Source organism: Macaca nemestrina, chromosome 10, assembly GCF_043159975.1.
Source record: "Macaca nemestrina isolate mMacNem1 chromosome 10, mMacNem.hap1, whole genome shotgun sequence".
Classification (NCBI taxonomy): Eukaryota; Metazoa; Chordata; class Mammalia; order Primates; family Cercopithecidae; genus Macaca; species Macaca nemestrina.
This window is the reverse complement of record NC_092134.1, coordinates 137,035,250-137,060,502: the sequence shown is the minus strand read 5'-3', so window position 1 is coordinate 137,060,502 and position 25,253 is coordinate 137,035,250. Positions and strand designations below refer to the sequence as shown.

Here is a 25,253-nt window from a genome sequence, read left to right as displayed (position 1 = left end):
AAAGGCCCAGCTGCAGGAGGAAACTACCTACCAAGACACTGAAAGTCTGTGTGGCTGCAACACAGAACAGGGGAAGCACGGTGGACGACAGGGCTGGAGAGGTAGGAAGGGGTCAGATGAAACATTACTCCTTTCTGCGGTGCTTTTCGGTTTTCAGGGCAGTTTCCCAGACCTCATTAGAGCCTTACGCCACCAACATGAGTTAGCAAGAGCAGGCAGTGTTGCTCCCAATTTGCACGTGAAGAAGCGAATGCTCAGTAAAGTTGTCAGAGGCGTTGGAACCAGAGTGACTCCACTTTGAGTGAGGGCCAGGAAAATGAGGCTGAGACTTGCTGGGCTGCATTCTCAGAAAGTTAGGCATCATTAGCCTCTACATGTTTACATGTAAGGGAACAAATTAGTCGTGTTTACTAAACAGAGCCAGACTTGGGAGTGTCCAGATAGCCTGGTATCTGGAGAACAAAGGTATTCCTTTTTTTATTTTATTTATTTATTTTTTTTTTTGAGATGGAATCTTACTCTGTCGCCCAGGTTGGAGTGCAGTGGCACAATCTCGGCTCACTGCAACCTCCGCCTCCTGGGTTCAAGCAATCACCTGCCTCAGCCTCCCAAGTAGCTGGGATTACAGGCGTCCACCACCACACCTGGCTAATTTTTGTATTTTTAGTGGAGATGGTGTTTCACCATATTGACCAGGCTGGTCTTCAACTCCTGACCTCATGATCTACCCGCCTCGGCATCCCAAAGTGCTGGGATTACAGGTGTGAGCCACTGCGCCCAGCTGAACAAAGGTATTCCTCATTTTGCTTTAAAGATAATAATATCAATTCTTGCAAAATATAGTAAATAAGAAAAGTAGTCCTTTATCACAAACTTTGTAGCAGAGCACATCTCCCCATACATACAGGCATTGTACCTAGGGCGGAGGCACTCCTCCTCTTACTTTCGGGAACGTCCTACTGTGTCTATGGAGTAGCTGTTCTTTCACCACTTTACTTTCTTAATAAACTTGCTTTTCCTTTGCACTGCAGACTCACCCTGAATTCTTCCTTGCTCAAGATCCAAGAACCCTCTCTTGGGGTCTGGATCGGGACTCCTGCCCTGTAACATATTTCTGGCGAACACAGAAGGGACTATAGTGCAGAAACCCTGAGCCAACAGCTTTGGGTGAGTGGTGGGGTCCTGCAACAAAGTGACTTGCCAGGGGACACACAGCGAGGGAGTGGAATAGCCTCTGCTCACTCCTTGCCCTCCAACTCCTGGCCCAGGGCTCTCTGCTCCCACTGCCTTTTCCTGATCCAGTCCAGTCTTCCCTATGGCTCAGCTCCCAAATCCCAAAGTGGAGGCATCAGGTCTCACAGCTGGAAAGGACTTTAGGGAGGATACCTCTTCTAGGATTCTCCCAATTTGCGTCTTGGCAAAACTGAAGGACCCCAGAGTCTCTTCCTGATTTACTCTGAGATACAAGCAGAATCCTTTTAGTTCAGACTTCATTGGTGGGGAAAGGCCTTGGGATGATGTGAGCTGGACCAAGCCATCCCTGACTTTAATTTCATTAGTCCGCAGTTCCGGACTTCTACTTTGAGACACAGAAATGTCTCTGTGAACCAGGACACATCCTCTCACAGAGGCTTTTACTCACACATTCACAGGCCATGAGAACTTTCTCCTTATCTCTGCGCCTTCCTGAAACATAAATATCATTAACTATTTAAAATGGACTCTCGGCCGGGCGCGGTGGCTCAAGCCTGTAATCCCAGCACTTTGGGAGGCCGAGACGGGCGGATCACGAGGTCAGGAGATCGAGACCATCCTGGCTAACACGGTGAAACCCCATCTCTACTAAAAAGTACAAAAAACTAGCCGGGCGAGGTGGTGGGCGCCTGTAGTCCCAGCTACTCGGGAGGCTGAGGCAGGAGAATGGCGTGAACCCGGGAGGCGGAGCTTTCAGTGAGCCGAGATCCAGCCACTGCACTCCAGCCTGGGCGACAGAGCAAGACTCCGTCTCAAAAAAAAAAAAAAAAAAAAAAAAAAAGGACTCTCTCATACTACATATGGTGAGTCGATTTAGGGAAAATATACTTACCTTATTCATCTTCCTCAAATACTACAGGACAAATTTTTCTGTTGTCCTAAGTTTTTGGCTTCTCTCTCTGAAACTGAATTACCTGCTATAATTTGCACAGAAAACGTAATGCATCCTCCACTGTGGGCCTTGAGCAAGCTGCCACCTTCAAGTCATTCACCACGCAAGAGCAAGTCATTTTCTCTTGCTCAAAGCCACAGATGTTTAAGATACTGCCCTGTAGCAAGCAAACAGTGAGATATAATCACACCCTTGATTTGAACTAATAGCATATATATTTTATCGCAGAATCTCAGAAATGACAGAAGTCTTGGGCTGGGCACAGTGGCTCATGCCTATAATCTCAGCATTTTGGGAGGCTGAGGCAGGCAGATCACCTGAGGTCAGAAGTCTGAGACCAGCCCGGCCAACGTGGTAAAACCTCGTCTCTACTAAAAATACAAAAATTAGCTGGGTGTGGTGACTGGCATCTGTAATCCCAACTACTCAGGAGGCTGAGGCAGAAGAACTGCTTGAACCCAGGAGGCGGAGGTTGCAGTCAGTGGAGATTGCACCACTGCACTCCAGCCTGGGCAACAGAGCAAGACTCCGTCTCAAAAAAAAAAAAAAAAAAAAAAGAAAGAGAAAAGAAAAAAAAAGTCTCAGAGTCCTGGAGGTCTGAGGCTCTACCTACTTCTCCCTCCATCTTGAGAAAGTGACTAACCCTCTCTGGCATTCTTTTACCCAAAGTAGCCAGGGTGTGTGTGTGTGTGTGTGTGTGTGTGTGTGTGTGTGTAATTCTTATCTGTGTTTGTAAATGCCGATTTCCAGCTTCACTTGGAAGACTGGAAGTTGCTAGAAATGCGGGTCTTCTCTCTTGGGATGGGCATGTTCTCTCCAGTTTCCAGTCTCTTCTATACCCTATCACATCTCCAACATGAGGTCCAAACCAGCTGTCATTTATCGTTTTACTTACTTTGTCTTTTTATTAAAGTACAGAAACATTTCTTTGTAGCACTTCTCTATCAAGAGGGAAAAAAAATAAGACACACCAAGATAGCTGTGAGTTTCAAGAAAAATGAGAGGCCGGATTCTTTGTAGAAGCTGAAGAATGTTCCTCTGCACTTGGTAGGCTTCCTCAGTGGTTCTGCTTCAGGATCCCTCAGAGGTTGGCTGAGGCCCAGTCAGCCAAAGGCACCAGCATGACTGGGGCTGGAAGATCCACTTCCAAGACGGCTCATGCACGGTGCTGCCCAGCTGGTGCTGTAGCTGGCAGGAGGCCTCAGTTCCCGGCTGCATTGACTTCTCCATGGGGCTGCTTGAATATCCCCATGACATGGTGACCAGATTCTGCCAGAGCAAGAGTCCAAGAGAGAGAAAAATGAAAGATACAAGGTTTTTTATGATCTGGTCTCAGGAGTCTGTTATTTCCACAATATCCTATTGGTTATACAAGTCAGCCCTACTCAACGTCAGACTACAAAAGGGTGGGACTGGTGAAATAAGATTCACTGGAGGGCTATCTTCAAAGGTGGATACTACATAATTCCATGACGTTTATAAAAGACATACCTAAAATATAAGGACATGAAAGTGTTTGAAGCAAAGCTGGAGTAGTTGTTACTAATATGAGACAAAATAGACTTTGGGGAAATAAAGCATTATTATGGCTAGAGGATGACATGAAATAATGACAAAAACTACAATCTACTAACATTATTATAAACCTAATAAAATAAGAAGATATGGGGCCAGGTGCAGTGGCTCACACCTGTACTCCCAGCACTTTGGGAGGCCAAGGCAGGCGGATCACGAGGTCAGGAGATCGAGATCATCCTGACTAACACAGTGAAACCCCGTCTCTACTAAAAATACCAAAAGTTAGCCGGGTGTGGTGGCGGGTGCCTGTAGTCCCAGCTACTCAGGAGGCTGAGGCAGGAGAATGGCATGAACCTGGGAGGCAGAGTTTGCAGTGAGCCGAGATCGCGCCACTGCACTCCAGCCTGAGCGACAGAGCCAGACTCCGTGTAAAAAAAAAAAGAAGATATGATGATTATAAAACTAAAAAATAAGCTTATTAATAAAATAGGTTTAAATATATAAATTATAAAAATTAAAATAACTCAGGGAGAAGTTGACAAATTTGCCATGTCAACATACCTCTCTCCATTACTGTTAGATCGAAGAGACAAAAAATTAGAAAAGACAGAAAATTTGAACAATACAATTAATCAGCTTGATTTATTAGGCATACATAGAATTCTCTACCCAACAATTAGGGATGACACATTTGGAACATATATAAAAAATGACCAGGCCGGGCACGGCGGTTCCCGCCTTTAATCCCAGCACTTTGGGAGGCTGAGGCGGGCGGATCACGAGGTCAGGAGATCGAGATCATCCTGGCTAACACAGTGAAACCCCGTCTCTACTAAAAATACAAAAAAAATTAGCCGGATGTGGTGGCGGGAGCCTGTAGTCCCAGCTACTCAGGAGGCTGAGGCAGGAGAATGACGTGAACCTGGGAGGTGGAGTTTGCAGTGAGCGGAGATTGCATCACTGGACTCCAGCCTGGGTGACAGAGAGAGACTCCATCTAAAAAAAAAAAAGAAAAGAAAAAAACTAAGTACTAACCCACAAAGCAATTCTCAACAGATTTCAAAGAATCAGTATCAATGTGTTTCCCTGCATAATACATTTAATTAAAAGCAAATAACAAAACATAATTAACATTTTATTCCCATATGGCTAGAAACTTTTAAATACATTTCCAATTCATGGATCAAAGAAATCATCATGAAAAATGTAAAATTCAGTCTATTCTGCAATAATGCATACAAAATGCAGAATATTATCAGTTTAATATGAAGGTCATATTGGTTCATACACATAGGTGCAAGCTTTCTGATAATTGAAGAAGCCTTTAAATACATTTTTTTTTTTTAGACAGAGTCTCGCTCTGCTGCCTAGGCTGGAGTGCAGTGGCGTGATCTCGGCTCACTGCAAGCTCCGCCTCCCGGGTTCACACCATTCTCCTGCCTCAGCCTCCCGAGTAGCTGGGACTACAGGCGCCCGCCACCACACCCAGCTAATTTTTTGTATTTTTAGTAGAGACGGGGTTTCACCATGTTGGCCAGGATGGTCTTGATCTCCTGACCTCATGATCCACCTGCCTTGGCCTCCCAAAGTGCTGGGATTACAGGCGTGAGCCACCACACCCAGCCTAAATACATTTTTAAAAGCCAAAAATCTTTCACAGTTGATCTTCTTTCATGCACATAATGGCTGGTGTAGGGTCTTGAGAACTGCTAGACTTCCTACCACATGAAGATATCTACAGAAGCTTCAAATATAGGTCAAGAAACAATGAAGGTATTTCTCCTATTTTACCCTGATGTATTAAAAAATCAAGAAATCTAGATACTAGATCATGCTTTTAGTTTGTTTGTTTGTTTGAGACGGAGTCTCGCACCATGCCCCAGGCTGGAGTGCAATGGTGCAATCTCAGCTCACTGCAAACTTCACCTCCCAGGGTTCAAGCAATTCTCCTGCCTCAGCCTCCCGAGTAGCTGGGATTACAGGCACCCGCCACCAGGTTCAGCCAATTTTTTTTTTCTTTAATAAAAATGGGGTTTCACAATGTTGGCCAGGCTGGTCTCCAATTCCCGACCTCGTGATCCGCCCTCCTCGGCCTTCCAAAGTGCTGGGATTACAGGAGTGCGTCACCCCACCCTGCCTCTGTTTTTAGATTTAATGAAATTAATCACTATTAGAAACAAATGTCCTCAAAGACCTATTTCTCAAAGCTGGAATCATGAATCTCAGGACTCAAAACTACAAAGAATTGACTGATGATGGTGCTGATGAAGGGATACTGGTCAAAACTTAATCACACGGCCATATCTACCTATCAGGGAGGCTGGGAAATATAATCTTCAGTTTTGTATCCAGCTAAAAATTGGGGTTTTGTTGTTAAAAGTTAGAAGGCCAGAATAACCACTAGAAAACCATCAATGGACTCTGCCACAAAGAAAAGTAGCTCTAATTCAGATGATGTATCCAATACAATTTTGACTCCGAAACCAGACATGAGCAGTATAAGAAAAAGAAAATCCCTGGCAAAACTTACTGAAGAACATAGGTGCAAAACTCCTAAACAAAATACTAGCAAGTGAATCCAACCGTTTTATTAAAAAAAGACAGTGCGTTATGAGCAAGTTTTATTTATTCCAGAAATTTAGGGTGGTTTTCACATTTAAAATTGTATCATTATCATATACTACATTCACAAATTAAGGGGTAAAAATATAGGCATCTCCATAGCTACAGAAAAAGCATTTGCCAGATTTACTTATTCATCATAAAAACATAGTAAACTAGGAATTAAAAAAATAATAATTTAACCGAAGTAACAAAACATGTGTGATTCATCATTCTAACAAGGAAATGTAAGAAATAGAAGATCAGTTCCCTTAAAAATAAAAAACAAGAAAAAGATGCTGACTCTTGCCACTTCCATTCAAGTTACATTAGAAATTCTGGGCAATGAAACAAGAGAAGAAAAATAAATGAAAATCATAAAGATCAGAACTAGGGCCGGGCACGGCAGCTCACACCTGTAATCCCAGCACTTTGGGAGGTCGAGGTGCGTGGATCATGAGGGCAGGAAATCAAGACCATCCTGGCTAACACGGTGAAACCCTGTCTCTACTAAAAATACAAAAAAATTAGCCAGGCAGGACTTACCTAACTACATCAGGACTTCTTATAAATCCATAGCATTTTAGACTGAATATTAGTGCAAGTATAGACAACTTGATCAATGAATTAGGTTAAAAGCCAAAAGCAGACCCACAGATATACAGAAATGTTTTAGATAACAGAGGTGACACTGTAGATCAATTGGGAAAAGTTGGGCTGTTCAATAAACGATGCTGGAATAATCAGTTATGCATTGTGGGGGAACTGTTACATATACTGCTGGTGGGATTGGAAATTGGTAAAACAATCTGTGAACTTGAGCATTTACATGCCCTAGAACTCATCGACTGCACTTCTCTAGAAGAGACGCTGGTGCATGGAACTCTTGCATACAGAGATTTATGCAAGAATACTCACAGCATTACCGTTTATCACAACCAAAAAAAAACTATATGCAATATGACACCATTTTTACAAAGCTCAAAAACAAGCAAAAGTAAGCAAGTAAAGTTTGTAGATATAAACATATGTGATGAAGCTTTTTTTTTTTTTTGAGACAGAGTTTCACTCTTGTCACCCAGGCTACAGTACAATGGCGTGATCTCGGCTCACTGCAACCTCCGCCTCCCGGGTTCAGGTGATTCTCCCGTCTCAGCCTCCTGAGTAACTGGGATTACAGGCACGTGCCACCACACCCAGCTAATTTTGTATTTTTAGTAGAGATGGGGTTTCGCCATGTTGGTCAGGCTGGTCTCGAACTCCTGACCTCGGGCGATCCACCTGCCTCGACCTCCCAAAGTGCTGGGATCACGCCCAGCCGATGAAGCTACTTTTTTAAAGCAAGGAAATAACAAACACAAAAACTCAGGATAACAGCTATCTCTTCAGGGGAGACAGGCATACAGAACAGGAAAGAACAGGCATCTACAACCCTGTTGATAATGTTCTAATTCTTAGATGGGATAGTGTGTTCACAGATGCTCATTTTGTTAGCATGTCTCATAATACATACTTTGCATTTGTTATTTTATATATAAAATTGTTAAAGAAGAAAAAAACTCCCTCAAAGAAAACAGCCCCCACTTAGCAACAGTTAGGAACAGTAAGTCCTCAGTTATAGAGGATGAAAGACAGCTCCTTCAGCAGCCAATTTCCAGCTGAATTTGACTTGAGCTGCTAGGTTCGGCCAGAAGCCTGGGTGGGCAAGATGTGAAGGAGAATCAAGCCACAGGTGGAATCTCACTCTGTACCCTGGGAAGTAGAGAAGGGCAGAGGCTTCCCAGGGCTACCCAGCTCACTGCTGGAGAGTCAGGGTTCGGGGACTGACCAGCGACGTGCAAGGAACCAGAAGGGAAGACGTGAGGGGTGGCGGGTAGCACCGAGGCCGGCCAGGCCAGGCGCAGAACTGCCGCGGCCTCTGGCATGTGGCCCAATGCTGATCACAATCAGATTTCCACCATAGCGGAAGCACAGGGACCCGCCAGCACCTCCCAGATCCAGACCCGGCTCAGACAGGAACCAAGTAGAACTGCTATCATCTTTGGGGATCAGGGTTCCTGGAGATAGAGGAACCAGAGGTTAGGACTGGAGGAAAAAAGGGTGGGGGCCGGGTGCGGTGGCTCATGCCTGGAATTCCAACACTTTGGGAGGCCGAGGCGGGTGGATCATGAGGTCAGGATATCGAGACCATCCTGGCTAACCTGGTGAAACCCCATCTCTCCTAAAAATGCAAAAATTAGCTGGGCATGGTGGGCGCGCGCCTGTAATCCCTCCACCAGCCCTTAGCCTAAGGCTGCCTGTTGTGGTTTGAGGACAGGACAGACACCTCCCCATTTATCCAGCAATGTCTCTAATGTCACAGGTAGCACCCAGTATCTTAGTTAAGGTTTTTCTCCCATCCCTTCTCTGATGTTCTCATGGCACTAAAGCTGCTGGTAACAGTTCTGTATCTATATGTCCTGCCTCATTTTATGATTATTACATTCCCTTTGGAGGGCTGTATGTGAAAGTCAGGCCCACGTCTAACTTCTTTTTTTTTTTTTTTTTTTTTTGAGATGGAGTCTCGCTCTGTCGTCCAGCTGGAGTGCGGTGGCCCAATATCTGCTCACTGCAACCTCTGCCTCCCAGGTTCAAGCGATTCTCCTGCCTCAGCATCCCGAGTAGCTGGGATTACAGGCGCCCACCACCACACCTGGCTAATTTTTTTTTTTTTTTTTTTTTTTTTTGAGACGGAGTCTCACGCTGTTGCCCAGGCTGGAGTGCAGTGGCGCGATCTCGGCTCACTGCAAGCTCCGCCTCCCGGGTTCCCGCCATTCTCCTGCCTCAGCCTCCTGAGTAGCTGGGACTACAGGCGCCCGCCACCGCGCCCGGCTAATTTTTGTATTTTTAGTAGAGACGGGGTTTCACTGTGGTCTCGATCTCCTGACCTTGTGATCCGCCCGCCTCGGCCTCCCAAAGTGCTGGGATTACAGGCTTGAGCCACCGCGCCCGGCCTAATTTTTTTGTATTTTTAGTAGAGACTGGGGTTTTGCCATGTTGGCCAGGCTGGTCTTGAACTCCTGACCTCAGGTGATCCACTCGCCTCAGCCTCCCAAAGTGCTGGGATTACAAGCGTAAGCCACAACGCCCGGCCTGTCTAACTTCTTTAAATTCCCTAGCAGCTTATTCAGAACATAATGCATAAAATATCTCAATAAATATTGATAAAATATAAACTGTTTAAATCTGGGGAAGAAGGAAAACACTGTAAAACTATTATTACCAGCCACTAACCCATTGGTATAAATTAGCTTTCAGAAGTTTTTTTAGGTATATTTTGTTAAGGAAATTGAAAGAAAGTGAAGGAAACTTTCTTTTTAAGTATAAAGTTCCTTGAAGCAAAAGGGGAAAACAATATGTGTTCATTCAGAGAGGGTTTTTTGAAGGGGGAGGGGACAGGGTCTCACTCTGTCACCCAGGCTGGAGTGCAGTGGCAGTATCACGGCTCACAGCAGACTAGACCTCCTCAGACTCAAGCGATCCTCCCACCTGTGCCTCCCAAGCAGCTGAGACTACAGGTACGAGCCACACCCAGCTATTTTTTGGTATTTTTTGTAGAGATGGGGTTTTGATATGCCACGCAGCCTGGTCTAGAACTCCTTGCCTCCAGTGATCTGCCCACCTCAACCTCCCAAAATGCTGGATTACAAGCATGAGCCACTGCGCCCAGCAAGAGATGGTTTTTTTAAAATCATGATTTACTCATGTCCTAAAATACTACAGAGACATTAAAAATAATGAGATCTCTGTAGACTGACATGGAAGGATATCAGACATGTTACTAAGTTAAAAACCAAACAAGGCCGGGCGCGGTGGCTCACGCCTGTAATCCCTGCACTTTGGGAGGCCGAGGCGGGCGGATCACGAGGTCAGGAGATCGAGACCATCCTGGCTAACACGGTGAAACCCCGTCTCTACTAAAATACAAAAAATTAGCCGAGCGCGGTGGCGGGCGCCTGTAGTCCCAGCTACTCGGGAGGCTGAGGCAGGAGAATGGCGCGAACCTGGGAGGCGGAGCTTGCAGTGAGCCGAGATGGTGCCACTGCACTCCAGCCTGGGCGACAGAGTGAAGACTCCGCCTCAAAAAAAAAAAAAAAACAAAACAAACAAAACCTTGCGAAACATTTACAGCGTGACCTTATTTTTGTTAAAAACAAAATTTGTTAAAATACACACATCTCTGTTGCGGAAAAGTTCTAAAAAAGATATCAGGCCGGGCGCAGTGGCTCAAGCCTGTAATCCCAGCACTTTGGGAGGCCGAGATGGGCGGATCACGAGGTCAGGATATCGAGACCATCCTGGCTAACACAGTGAAACCCCGTCTCTATTTAAAAAAAAAAAAAAATACAAAAAACTAGCCGGGTGAGGTGGTGGGCGCCTGTAGTCCCAGCTACTCAGGAGGCTGAGGCAGGAGAATGACGTAAACCCGGGAGGCGGAGCTTGCAGTGAGCTGAGATCCGGCCACTGCACTCCAGCCTGGGCGACAAAGCAAGACTCCTTCTCAAAAAAAAAAAGATATCAATGAAATAATAAACAGTTATTTCCCCTAGGGCACGCTTTTTAAATGTATAATGTATATGGATTACCTGAGGGTATTGTTAAAAAATGTTAAAATTCAGATCCTGATTCAGTAGAGCTGGTGGGGCCTAAGAATCTGCATTTCCAGCAAGCTCACAGGCAGTGACGTGCTAGAGCCATCTCATCCTGGTTTGCAGAGCTAATTTTTACATTTTCAGGAATTTTGTGGGTCTGTTGTTAAATGCATTCATTATTAAATACTAAAGTATATATAATCATAATAAAATAAGTTACATTTAAGACAGAGATAATGACTCAAAACTCATACTTCCTATTTAACATTTTACTAGTATCTATACCCTTGAGGTTATACATACCAATGTCTGTATCCGTGTGGTGGAAATGACACATGATGCTGTTACTGTGAAGTCTTCCCAGTTTTCCGTTGAGTAACATCACGTGGGTAGCATGAAATCTGACATTCTGTGAGTAGTTACACCATGGAAACTGGCAAACACTGCAGATCATGACTTTTCTTCCAAAGAGCCACTTGTGAAACATTTATCAGCACATCACTGCTCCCAGGCACGCAGCACCATCCTGGGACACAAAATTGCTGTGGGGAAAGATATTTGGTGTTTTTTCCCTTTTATTTTTTGTTGACAATAATTGTTCATTTTTACAGGATTCAAAGTGATATTTTGATACATGCATATGATGTATAATGATCAAATCAGGGTAATTAGCATATCTAACATCTTGAACACCCATCACTCCTTTGTGCTGGGAACACTTAAAATCCTATCTTGCAGCTTTTTGAAAATATACTTAAAATTAGTGTTAACTACTTTCACCCTACAGCGACCCAGGACACTAAAGCTTATTCCGCTCAGCTTATCTAGCTGTAACTTTGTATCCATTAACCAGCCTCTCTCCCGATGTGGGGAAAGCTTCTCTGAGTGAGAGGAGGAATGGGTGCAGACCGGGGAGGCTACGAACATTAAAGGTGAATTTTTCTACACCAAGGTTGTCCATATCCCTAGCTCGTTGGTGGCATGGAGTACTTAACAAGTATTTGCCAATGAAGAGAATGAATGAACCCTGGCTGTGAAGAGAACCAAGTAAAGTTTCCGCTGGAAAGCACGGGAAGCGCACTTCACTCCCACAAGAGCTGGAGATGAGAAAGAGTGGGGGTGGGTATCTGTTCCTAGGGGCCCCTGGCAGGGGAAGCCGAGGACTGGCCCTCTTGCTGACTGGCACCTCAACATTTCCTGTACGCTTTTAGTTCCTGTACCTGAGAGCCAGCAGGTACTTAACTCCTCCTCTGGAGGTCAGCAAGAGAAGCCCACAGCTGCTCAAACTACTGGCCAAATAAGCAGCCAGGCCAGGAAGCAGACAGCGGGGCCCCAGTAGACTCTGGGACTGCAGCAGGGCCACAAAGTCTGGAAAAGGCTGAGCCAGAACCCACACCCCCATCCCTTTCCTCACCCCCAGCCCCTCCCCTGCCACCTGAACCTCCTGTCTCATGCTCGCTCTCTCTCTCTAACCCCTGCCTTACTCCTCTGACCCCTCTGGGCAAAGTTCCATGATTAATGCAACCATCTATTCCTCAGCTCCTGCCCGTTCCCTTGCCACCAATCCGAACTCTCCAGAACTGAGGTCAGAGCAACGGCCTGACTGGCCCGGTGGCCATCCGAGCAGACCCAGGCCAAGGACTCCCACCCAGTCACCCTCTGAGTATCAGGTCCAGCCATCCCTCCTCTGAACGCCAGGCAGGGGCATCTCGGCTTCTGGGCTCTGCACAACAGCACATCCAGCACACGCCACTCAGCATCCTGCAAGCGTCTACTGAGCCCCGGCTGCATGCTTGCTGGCACTGCTGTCCAAAATGAAGGCACAGATCGCCAGACGAGACACACAAAGAGCTTACACTCAGTGGAGGGAGAAAGCCAAAAAACAAGAAAGCAAATATAAATCAGATGGTGATAAGGGCTAGGAAGAGAATAAAGTAATGTAAGGGGGACAGCAAGTGACAAGAGTGGGTGGTATTTATGCAGAGTAGCCCCGGAGGGCCTCTGCAACAGGTGCCACTTGAGAAGAGACCTGATATGACGGAAGCCATGGAGAGTCTAGGCAAAGAGGGCTGCATGCCAGTGCCCTGAGGCAGGAGCATGCCTGCTGTGCTCTAGGCACGCCCAAATGAAATGGGGAGGAGCAAGGTGGGAGCATCAGCTAGGGTCGTGGGGGCCATGAAAGGAATTTGGAGTGTCTTCTGAGAGTCGTGTTGGAAAGTCGTGCAGAGAAGTGACACCGTCTGATTTACGTTTTTTTTTTTTTTTTTTGAGACGGAGTCTCGCTCTGTCACCCAGGCTGGAGTGCAGTGGCTGGATCTCAGCTCACTGCAAGCTCTGCCTCCCGGGTTCACGCCATTCTCCTGCCTCAGCCTCCCGAGTAGCTGGGACTACAGGCGCCTGCCACCTCGCCCGGCTAAGTTTTTGTATTTTTAGTAGAGACAGGGTTTCACTGTGTTACCCAGGATGGTCTCGATCTCCTGACCTCGTGATCCGCCCGTCTCGGCCTCCCAAAGTGCTGGGATTACAGGCTTGAGCCACCGCGCCCGGCCTGATTTACGTTTTAAGGAAATCGTTCTGGGTGCTCTGTTGAGAACAGACTGCGTTGGCGGGGTGGGGATGAGGGTGGAAGCATGGAGAGCCATAAGCGGGCTAAAGAAAAGTTCAGGCAGGAGATGATGGGGGCTTAGAGCAGGAGACGAGGGGTGGAAAGGGGTGATCCGGTCATATTTTGAAATAGCTCTGGCAGGATGTGCTGACGAAGTCTTCGTGGGGTGGGAGAGAGAGAAGGGTGTAGGATGGCCCCAGGTTTGGGACCTGAGAGGCCTGAGTCTGTATCATAACTGGCCTGCAAGGCAAAAATGGGTCTCGTTCTTCCTCACCATATTCTCAAGGATGTGGAGTGTGTGCTGAGCTGGGACAATGATCAGGGAGAGAAGAGGGGAGCAAGGACAAAAAAGAGATGCGGGGGAACCAGTAGGGGAAGAAGGAATATCTATACCGTGAAAATTCCTAAAGTCCTGCCTCCCCACGAAGTCTGTGGGGCTTATCCGACGGGTGATGCCTTCCTGGGCCTTCTCGAGGGTATTCTTGCACCCACCTCCCCTCCACACTTCCCAGCTTCAACTCCCATCCTTGAACAAAAGCAGCACATTAGTAACTCGCTGGTTGAGAAGTAGCATAGGTCACAGTGGGGTTCACTATCACATGGTCAGGCTATAAACTTGACTGCTGCAACAGGCCCCAAACACCCAGGAGGACATGAGCTAGGACGCATTTCTCCCTCATGGAATTCTCTGAAATAAGTAGTCCAGGGCTGCTCAGCAGCTCACAAGGCAGAGAGCCAGCCCCAGCTGTTCCATTCCACCCTGGGAGGCTGGTCGCATCTCATGGGCTCAGACAGCCCATCACCACATCTGCCCTCTGGATGGCCAGAAGGAGGAAGGTGGGGTGGGAAGGTGCAGGGACAGAGCTGTGGGTCCGGGGAATGGAGGAGGAAGGCCCCTGCTCTTTAAGGACATGCCCAGAAGTTGTCCCCACCCCTTTTGCTCACATCCTATTGGCCAGAACTTGTCCCTGTGGCCACCCTGGGTGTAAAGCAGCCTGGGAAATAGAGATTTTATTCTGGGGAGTCATGTCTTCAACTAAATCAATGACTATGGTAGAAGGAAAGGCGAATTTGGGGCCAGGCATGGTGGCTCACACCTGTAATCCCAGGACTTTGGGAAGCTAAGGTGAGAGGATCACTGGAGCCCAGGACCTCAAAACCAGCCTGGGCAACATAGTCAAACCCTGTCACTACAAAAAATAAAAAATGAAATAGCTGGGTGTGGTAGCATGTGCCCATAGTCCCAGCTACTACAGAGGCTGAGGTGAGAGGATCACTTGGAGCCTGGAAGGTCGAGGCTGCAGTGAGCCGAGATCACACCACTGCTGGCCCCCAGGGCCCTAGCTGATGTTCCCGCCTTGCCCCTCCCCATTTCATCCAGCCTGAATGACAGAGTGAGAACCTGTCCGGAAAAAAAAAGGGACAATCAGGGAGACCACTAGCTGCTCTGGCACAGGGATACCCAATGCAGTTCCATCTGCCCTTAGTGTTAGGTTCCTACTCCCTGTGTGAGCCTCTCAGGACACAGCCCAGCTTAATTTTATGCCTAGTGTTCCATTATTGGAACGCCAAGCATGTGGGAGTTATTTATATCCCACTGCTCAAGGTTATCACCAAGGTCTGATTTTTCATGTCTGCAATTCAAAAAAACTGCAGCCTCCGGCATAAATGGGTTAATCCCCTTCATTTTACACACAGACTTTTTCAGCATATAAAGCTTGGTCACCCACATAATTGTACCTGGTCTTCACAGTATTCCCTGAGGTAGGTAGTTTAATCCAATTTTACCCATAAGAAAAGCAGGGTTTAGCGGGGTGAGGCGATTAGCACAGGGCCACAGGCTGATGAATGCTGGGATTTGAACTCAGACCGTCACTCCAGAATATTTGCTCTCACCCCTCACTAGCAGGGAGAATGGGGTTATTGTGATGTGAAGGTGAGTGGACCCCTACCACTTATACCACCACCACCAGAAGCTTTCGGGAAAGAGCAGCTAAAGATGGGTGTGGCGTGATAGAGTACAATCCCCTTACTCTCATAGACACAGAAAAATCTGCTCCAGCCCTGCAAATCAGCGTGGTATGGAGGAAAAGGGACAGGGCAGAGCAGCCAGGACGAGGCTTGGGACCAGGCCTGACGCAGCCAACATCCCCCGCATGCAGACAGCCTCCATGTCCAAAACTGCATCTGTGGTGATCAGCTTGTGTCTGTGCCACACCACTGTTTAATTTTTTGTTTGTTTGTGACGGAGTCTCGCTCAGTCATCCAGGCTGGAGTGCAGTGGCGCCATCTCAGCTCACTGCAAGCTCCGCCTCCCGGGTTCATGCCATTCTCCTGCCTCAGCCTCCCGAGTAGCTGGGACTACAGGCACGCACCACCACGCCTGGCTAATTTTTTGTATTTTTAGTACAGACGGGGTTTCACTGTGTTAGCCAGGATGGTCTTGATCTCCTGACCTCGTGATCCTCCCGCCTCAGCCTCCCAAAGTGCTGGGATTACAGGTGTGAGCCACCGTGCCCAGCCTGTTTAATATTTTTAATATCATCCCTGGTGAATCTGTTCCTGGTCGGTCCCATTGTGTCCTGTTGTGTTGAGAAACCTCTCTGAGCTTCAGTTCCACATGTACAAAAAAGAAGAAGCCATCCTTCCCCTTCCAGCTACCCCCAGCTCGAAGCACGCCAGCACAACCAAGACAGGTGACATCCAAGGTCCTCCTGAGCCCTCGGCATCATCCACCCCAACAGCCTCCCTGCCATACTCACAGCTCATCCATCCCAATTTCCAGGCCTGTAGCTGCAGCTCCCCGCTGTGGGCCTGCAGACACAGCCCACTCCTACGTGCACAGCAGCTTGGGAGTGTGGGCAGAAATTGCAGGGCCTTAGAATATCCAAGTGGAAGGGACTTCAGAAACTGTCTAATCCCACGGCCATGGGGCCCCCGAGTGGCAGAGCCTTGATGAATGTGCATGACACAGAGGGGGCTGCCCTACGGCTTTCTGCATGTTGCCCTATCTAATTCAGGAATAGCTAGGGGACCCTGGAGGCCCCATGGCCTGGCATTGATCCCAGCTCTGCCATCCATATGGCCTCAGACAAATCAGGCAGCTTGTCTGTGCCTCGGTGCCTCAGTAAAATCTAGACAATAGTGACAGTAGAACACCCACCCAGTATGGTTGTTGTGGTGAATAGTTAATACGGCCGAGTATGGTGGCTCATGCCTGTAATCCCAGCACTTTGGTAGGCCGAGATGGGAGGACCGCTTGAGCCCAGTTCAAGATCAGTCTGGCAACATGTCAAGACCTTGTTTCCACCCAAAATAATTAATTAAAAATAAAATAAAATTTTCTTTGGGAGGCTGAGGCAGGCGGATCACGAGGTCAGGTGATCAAGACCATCCTGGCTAACACAGTGAAACCCTGTCTCTACTAAAATACAAAAAATTACCCAGGCATAATGGTATGCTCCTGTAGTCCCAGCTACTCTGGAGGCTGAGGCAGGAGAATCACTTAAACCCAAGAGGTGGAGGTTGCAGAGAGGTGATATCATGCCACTGCACTCGAGCCTGGGTGACATAGTGAGACTATCTCAAAATAAATAAATAAATAAATTGGCCGGGTGCAGTGGCTCATGCCTGTAATCCCAGCACTTTGGGAGGCTGAGGCAGGTGGATCATGAGGTCTGGAGTTCAAGACCCTCCTGGTCAACATGCTGAAATCCCGTCTCTACTAAAAATACAAAAAAATGAGCCGGGCGTGGTGGCAGGCGCCTGTAGTCCCAGCTACTTGGGAGGCTGAGGCAGGAGAATCGCTTGAACCCAGGAGGCAGAGGTTGCAGGTCCAGATCACACCACTGCACTGCAGCCTAGCGACAGAGTGAGACTCTGTCTCAAAACAATAAAAAATAAAAATCAAACAATCAATCAATAAAATTTTCAAAAGATGAGTTAATACAGTACTTTTTTTTTTTCTTTTCTTCTTTTTTTTGAGGGGAGACGGAGTTTTGCTCTTGTTGCCCAGGCTGGAGGGCAGTGGTGTGATCTCAGCTCACTGCAACCTCCCAAGTAGCTGGGATTACAGGCGCCCACCACCACATCCAGCTAATGTTTGTATTTTTAGTGGAGACAGGGCTTCACCGTGTTGTCCAGGCTGGTCTCAAAACTCCTGACCTCAGGTGATCTGCTTACCTTAGCCTCCCAAAGTGCTGGGATTACAGGTGTGAGTTACTGCACCTGGCCAATACAGTCAATTCTCATTATTCATAGTGGCTATGTTTTATGCAGTCACTGCAAACACTGAATTAGTGAATACCAAACCAATGCTCCTAGGAGAGATACAAGGTGAGGTTCCTGTGAGCCTGTGGTCACATTTTCATCAACGAATCAATGCATAACTTTTTCTTCTGTGTGTTTCTGTTTAACGACACCTTATTTAATATATATTGCTGAATAATTCACATTGAACTCATGGCCAACAGCACTACAGCTCATGCCTGCACAAAGCTTAACTACCAGACGTATTTTCTGCATATGGCACATCACAGCTTTCTCTCACTTAGGTACTCTGGACAGCACTTCGGCATGATGCCGGGACCATTTTAAACAGCAAAATCACCAACGTGCAGCAGAAAAAGGCAAAACACATGGTACCACGTAGACCTTGAAAAGGACACTTGCTTGCCATACGAGCTGACACAACAAGGCAGACTGTCACCTTATTCATCCTCTGCTGGGAATGTGCACATCCTGCCACTCAAATTGTTCTCTGCTCTGTGTTCACGGATGGCCATGCAAGCACGGTGAGTATTGATTTTTGGCAATACAAGTAAATTGTATGGAGTAGACAAATTTTTATTTTTATTATTATTATTTTTTTGAGATGGAGTCTTGCTTAGTTGCCCAGGCTGGAGTGCAGTGGTGCGATCTAGGCTCACTGCAAGCTCCACCTCCTGGGTTCACGCCATTCTCCTGCCTCAGCCTCCCGGGTAGCTGCGACTACAGGCGCCTGCCACCACGCCCAGCTAATTTTTTTGTATTTTTAGTAGAGACGGGGTTTCACCATGTTAGCCAGAATGGTCTCAATCTCCTGATCTCATGATCCACCTGCCTCAGCCTCCCAAAGTGCTGGGATTACAGGCATGAGCCACTGCGCCCAGCCAGAGTAGACAAATTTTTCAGTACAGAATGTATGAGTGATGAGAATCAACTGAATATAGAAAGCCCCTAGAACAGTGCCTGCCCTGCATTTGATAAATAGTGTTACTTTGTAAGCTTTACAACAATCTGCTGAGATATTGCTATTTCCATTTTACAGATGAGGAAAGTGAGTGTCCGAGAGGTTAAAGACCTGGACCTGGTTCCCATGGTTGGTCAGTGGTGGTGTTGGGACTTGATCCCAGTTTCAGACCTGGTTTAACTATTTTGTGCATTGCCTAGAACCCGGGCCCCTGTGCCTTCCATGCTCCCTCTCCACAGGAACACAGGCATGGGTTGTACGTGACACACACGCACAGGCAGGCCCCACACACAAGCAGAATCCCTGTGTTTACTCCTTTTCCAAACCTCCTTAAGTTTGGGGAGGCTTAGAAACAAAGACGTGTCCCAGCTTCCTGCCCAGGCCACAGAACTCCTCCCTCCGGCTGCACAGCTCCCACCTCTTCTCCTCCATTTCTGCCTCAGCATCTCCCACCCCACGCTGGCCACTGAGGCCGCCTGCCCAAAAGGAGCTGACAGCAGGTCCTCTCAGCTTCCTCTGCAGCTCAGCCAGGGGCCACAGCTGGGCCTGACCTGCCTGACTTGACCAAGAACCGAAGTCCCAGGAGAAAGGAAAGCGAGGCCAGGATGGTGACAGGGTGGAGAAGCCGGGCCCCCAGTGAGCCCCCACAGAGGGCAGGACACAGAGGGACAAGTGTGAGGGGCAGTAACTGCCCGTAGGAACAGTGGCCATGGGAGAGACACTGTGGTGCCCACACCCCAGTAGGTCCTCAGTAAAACTAACATCCACCCGGGCCGCACAGGTAGCCCTGCCACCCTCCAGGGCCCAAGATTCTTTGCGTGAGTTTTAGAGGGCCTCTGAAATCTGAGGAGACATGCCAGCCCACAGCAATTTGCATTTTTTTGCTTTCCTGTTATCAGGGGTGACTAAACTCTGGCCTTCAGGCCAAATCCAGCCAGCAGTCTCCTACATACGGCTCACTAGCTAAGAATGGGTTTTACATTTTTAAAGTGTTGGATAACAAGAGAAAGTCTAGGGTGAGAGGAGGAGAGATCATATGCCCCACAAAGCCTAAAATATTAACCTGTTGCAGAAAACGGTGCCAGCCCCTGACCCAGATGGATTTAGCAGTGGAAGCCCTGGCCAACATCCACCCATCCACCCAGAACACTGGCCCACATCCACCCATCCCCCACGTATGACATCAGGCACGTTATTTAACCTCTGTAAGGCTCACTTTTCCCTTCTGCAAAGTGGAGGCAATAACAACAGCTGTGTCCCAGGGCTGTGAGATTACATTAGGTGTCGTCTATGTCAAGCCTTTAGCCCTGGGCATCCTGGGCTACTGTGTGGGCAGAGCGTGGGGGCTGGTGGCAGCAGTGGTGGCGGTGGAGAGGCGGAGAGGAGGGAAAGGGTCCCTTCCTGACCAACTGCTGTCTCCATATCTCAGAGAAATGGGGAAACTGAATCATGGGGGTGACTCATCTGAGGTCACCAGCTATAAATAGTCCAAAGACTCATGACAGCCGGCAAGCAGGTCCTGGAGCCCTTCCGTCCATAGCCCCTATCTGTGTCTACCTCACCCACACACACACTTCCCTAGACTTCTGTCGTGGGTCCCATTCTCACGGGACTTTGCTCACACCAGCCAATTGATCGAACGTCTCTGTTGTCTTTTTTTGGGGGGCGCAGAGGAGGATGGAGTTTTACTCTTGTTGCCCAGGCTGTAGTGCAATGGTGCAATCTTGGCTCACTGCAACCTCTGCCTCCCGGGTTCAAGCAATGGTCCTGCCTCAGCCTCCCAAGTAGCTGGAATTACAGGCATGCGCCACTAGGCCCGGCTAATTTTTTTTTTAAATTTATTTATTATTATTATACTTTAAGTTCTAGGGTACATGTGCATAACGTGCAGGTTTGTTACATATGTATACTTGTGCCATGTTGGTGTGCTGCACCCATCAACTCGTCAGCACCCATCAACTCATCATTTACATCAGGTATAACTCCCAATGCAATCCCTTCCCCCTCCCCCCTCCCCATGATAGGCCCCGGTGTGTGATGTTCCCCTTCCTGAGTCCAAGTGATCTCATTGTTCAGTTCCCACCTATGAGTGAGAACATGCGGTGTTTGGTTTTCTGTTCTTGTGATAGTTTGCTAAGAATGATGGTTTCCAGCTGCATCTGTGTCCCTACAAAGGACACAAACTCATCCTTTTTTAAGGCTGGATAGTATTCCATGGTGTATATGTGCCACATTTTCTTAATCCAATCTGTCACTGATGGACATTTGGGTTGATTCCAAGTCTTTGCTATTGTGAATAGTCCGGCTAATTTTTTGTATTTAGTAGAGATGGGGTTTCACCATGTTGGTCAGGCTGGTCTCAAACTCCTCATCTCAGGTGATCCACCCGCCTCGGCCTCCCAAAGTGCTGGGATTACAGGCGTGAGTCACCGCATCCAGCTGCCTCTGTTGTCTTAGATGCCAAGAGCTAAAGTTATTTCATATCCCAGGGGCATTTCATTTAAACAGATACATTCTAAACCCCCAAATATTCACAGATATTCACCTCTAATTGCTTTTCAAGCACAATAACAGGACCAAAGCATCCCTTGATTTTCCCAGGTTCCTCCCAACATTGGAACCAACGTCTGCGGTCAACTCTCCGAATTCTCACAGTCTCAGATGTTTGGCTCACACTCTGGAGCAGACGGACAGATGCAAGCACATGGCTTAGCTGGGGAGTGCAGTTTAGCTGTGTTGCAGCTTCTCAGGCCTCCAGTCTCCCCCTTGCCAGCCTGCTTGATAGGAGTAGGATCCCTCGAGGGGACATGAGGCCCCTTCAATCCCAGAATAACAAGAGAAAGTCTAGGGGGAGAGGAGGAGGTACTGCGATTCTTGGTACCTATACTTTATGAAATGAAGAAACATCTAAACAGGTTTGCAGAACTTGTGGTCTATTTGATCCTCGTTAGTATAGTGGTGAGCATCAAAAAAAAAAAAAAAGAGCTGTGGTCTATTTGAAATAGCTACATGGCAAAGTTAACCCTTTTAACCCCAAAGCATAATGCAATCTAGTGATGCTAACCCACAAAAATCGTTTCAGGATGTATCGCAAACATTACTTTATCCTGAACTCTTAGGCAAAGTCATGCAGCCGTGAGATGGATGGGAGTTTCATGTTGAACAGTGCATATTGTTTTCCGTTCTGTCGGGGCGTCTCTGTGTCTGATGCAGCATTGCTTTTCAGGGAGATGAAGTCCCTTAAAATGAGACCCAGGTCTCATTTTCTCTGCGGTGCTCCGCAGGGATTCCTAGATGGCTGTCCCCTCCCTGCTGAGCCACACTGAGCTGGCTGCTCTCACCAGAATCCTGGAACTGGCTCTTTTCTCACATGGGCACTTCAAAGGCCACCAGCTTCTCCTCCTACTCAGGTGCAATTTCTTTTTTCTGTTCCAGGACACTTGTTAGCACCCTGCCCTGTCCTTTCTCCCCTCTTCCTCCCTCTTAGGAGAGTTGCCAGTTTCCTCTTTTTTTTTTTTTTCTTTTTTTTTTTTCTTTTTGAGATGGAGTCTCACTGTTGCCCAGGCTGGAATGCAGTGGTGCAATCTCGGCTCACTGCAACCTTCGCCCCCTGGGTTCAAGTGATTCTCCCTCCTCAACCTCCTGAGTAGCTGGGATTTCAGGCATGCACCACCATGCCCAGCTAATTTTTGTATTTTTAGTAGAGATGGGGTTTCACCATGTTGGCCAGGCTGGTCTCGAATGCCTGATCTCAGGTGATCTGCCCACCTCGGCCTTCCAAAGTGCTGGAATTACAGGCGTGAGCCACTGCGCCCAGCCACCAGTTTCTTCTTTTGGTGCTCAAAAAATGATTCTTGAGAACATCATGGAAAGGAAGCAAAGACAAGAGTAACTTTACACTAAAGAAACGGGTGACCAAGGTGAACACCAACAGTCATAAGTCACATTGATAGTGCCCTTGATATCATGTGATGAGAATGGCACTTACCTCTGTGGTCTCCCTCCCCAAAACCCATAACCCCAGTCTACTCAAGAGGAAAACATGAGACACATCCCAATCAAAGGACATTCTGCAAAATCCTGACCAGCACCCCTCAAAATAGTCCAGATCACCAAAAACAAGGGAATTCTGCGAAACCGTCACAGCCAAGAAGAGCCTATGGAGACATGATGGCTAAATGTAATAGAGAATCCTGATGGGATCCTGGGACAGAATGGGACAATAGGTAATTTAAAAAAAAAAAAAAAAAAAAAAAGCTGAATAAATGAATAAAGTGTGCACTTTAGTTAATAATAGTTCATTAACAGTGACATATGTACCACACTAATGTAAGATGTTAATAACAGGGGACATTAGGAATGGTAAGAAGAGATGAAAAAGAAATAGAAAAACAGAGCTGGGCGCAGTGGCTCATGCCTGTAATCCCAGCACTTTTGGAGGCCGAGGTGGGTGGATCACCTAAAGTCAGGAGTTCAAGACCAGCCTGGGCCAACATGGTGAAATCCCATCTCTACTAAAAATACAAAAATTAGCTGGGCATGATGGCAGGTGCCTATAATCCCAGTACTCGGGAGGTTGAGGCGAGAGAATCGCTTGAACCCAAGAGGCGGAGGTTGCAGTGAGTGGAGATTGAGCCATTGCACTCCAGCCTGGGTGACAGAGTGAGACTCCATCTCAAAAAAAAAAAAAAAAAGGGAAAACAAAAAAAAATTAATAATAGGGAACACTGGGCACAGAGTATACAGGAATTCTCTGCACTATAATTCTATAAATCTAAAATTGTTATGAAATAAGAAAGTTATTATTTTAGAAAAGACTCTTGAATGAATGGCTGTGTTCCATCCCTACCCGTCTCCAAAGCAGAACGCACCAGGTTTACATAAGAGGGCAGCACAGCGGCGCAGTGAAGAGCACAGACGCCAGCCTCTGGCCCATGAGGTTCGAGTCCTGGCTCTGCCACTTACTGCTGACATAGACCCCTCTAAGCTTCTGTCTCCTTTATATTAATGTGGAGGGGGGGTGATAATAATAGCATTTATGTCACAGAACTATCAAGAACGTAATTAAAGCTCCTAGTACAGTGTCCAAATCAGAAAATAGGGGTTAAGAACACGTGTCCCAGAGATAAGAACCTGTGGAAGGAGGACTGGGAGAGCTCTGTTGGCCGGACACCCTCCGGGTCCCACACATCACACCATGAAGACGGCCGCCTCCTCCTGGGGACGATGGAGTTGAGGAGGAGGAGGAGGAAGGCGGCGTCTGGGAGACCTCCTGTAAGTGCCATGCCTGGGGCCTCCTTGGAATGCTGAGGAAGTACAGGGTGTTGCTGTGATTCCTACGAAGCTGGTCTCTGTGTTCATGACCGGGGCACACTGGTGAGCACAATGCCCGGAAAAGCCACTCACGGCCCAGCAAAACAGACGGCGTGCCTGTCTGCCTCCCCTCACCGCCCCAGAGAGCTGCTCACCCAACCCTGCTGAGGCATCTTGACCTTCGCCAGGAATGCTGGACACACCGCCCCACAAAGAGAGTGCAGGGTAACATGGGCCTCCAGTGCCCCCACCAGCTGGGCCACAGCACGGCCATCCAGAGTGGCCAGGCCGGCGCTGCCCTGGGACAATCTGGCTTCCTCGGAGCCCATCCCCTCGGCATGTATGGAGCATTCTCCATGAGCAAGTCCCTGAGGGCCGCCTGCTTTCCTGCAGGTGGATGGAGGTCTGTGATGGGCCTGAACTGGAAGTCATAAAACATGGGTGTGAGGTCTGCCTCTGTCTCTAATTAGCCGGATGGCCTTAAGCAAGTCACTCACCTCAAGGCCTTGGCTTCCTCCCCTGTCGCCGGGAGAAATTGTGTCTGTCTGAAGTATCTCACGGCCTGGGAAAATCAAAGTGAATCATGTGGATGCAGGTACTTGGTACGCCCTGAAACACCGCCCCTGGTTACCCAGAGGAGTTTCTAAGCAGGCCTGCAAGGCAGCCTGCAGCTTGGCCTCTACTCGTGTGATGCAGCAAACACACTTGCAAGGCATTTTGTGCTCTTCAAATGACTGTATATATAGAACCCACGGGTACTTATAAAGTGAGGATTAACCCTGTGTGAATGACAAGGAACTGACGCCTGATGCCCAGAGGGAGGAAGGGATTTGCTCAAAGTCACCCAGCAGGTGAGTGACAAAGCTGGTCCTTGGAGGAGCCTCCTCCTCCAGTGTCTTTCAGCCTCGCAGAGGGACAGAGTTTGACTGTGGGACTCAGCCTGAGGCGGGGGACAGAATCCCTGAGTGTGCTCCTGGCCAGTGGCTTGATCTCTCGTCTCTCTGTGACTCTGTTTTCCTTAGCTATCTATGGAAAGAATAAGCATGAGAAGCATTCAATTTTTTTTTTTTTGAGACAGAGTCTCGCGCTGTCGCCCAGGCTGGAGTGCTGTGGCCGGATCTCAGCTCACTGCAAGCTCCGCCTCCCGGGGTCCCGCCATTCTCCTGCCTCAGCCTCCCGAGTAGCTGGGACTACAGGCGCCCGCCACCT

The 25,253-nt window shown here is 47.8% G+C and overlaps 1 long non-coding RNA gene across 1 annotated transcript; it reads right to left on the bottom strand.

Annotated features, from left to right (window-relative positions):
* Positions 1–3,137: 3,137 nt before the first annotated feature.
* On the bottom strand, positions 3,138–24,626 carry LOC139356579 (uncharacterized). The gene is made up of 3 exons (XR_011608605.1): positions 24,542–24,626; positions 11,200–11,438; positions 3,138–3,415 (listed from the first exon to the last, which is right to left on the bottom strand). It is a non-coding gene; the product is annotated as an uncharacterized lncRNA (long non-coding RNA).
* Positions 24,627–25,253: the final 627 nt, after the last annotated feature.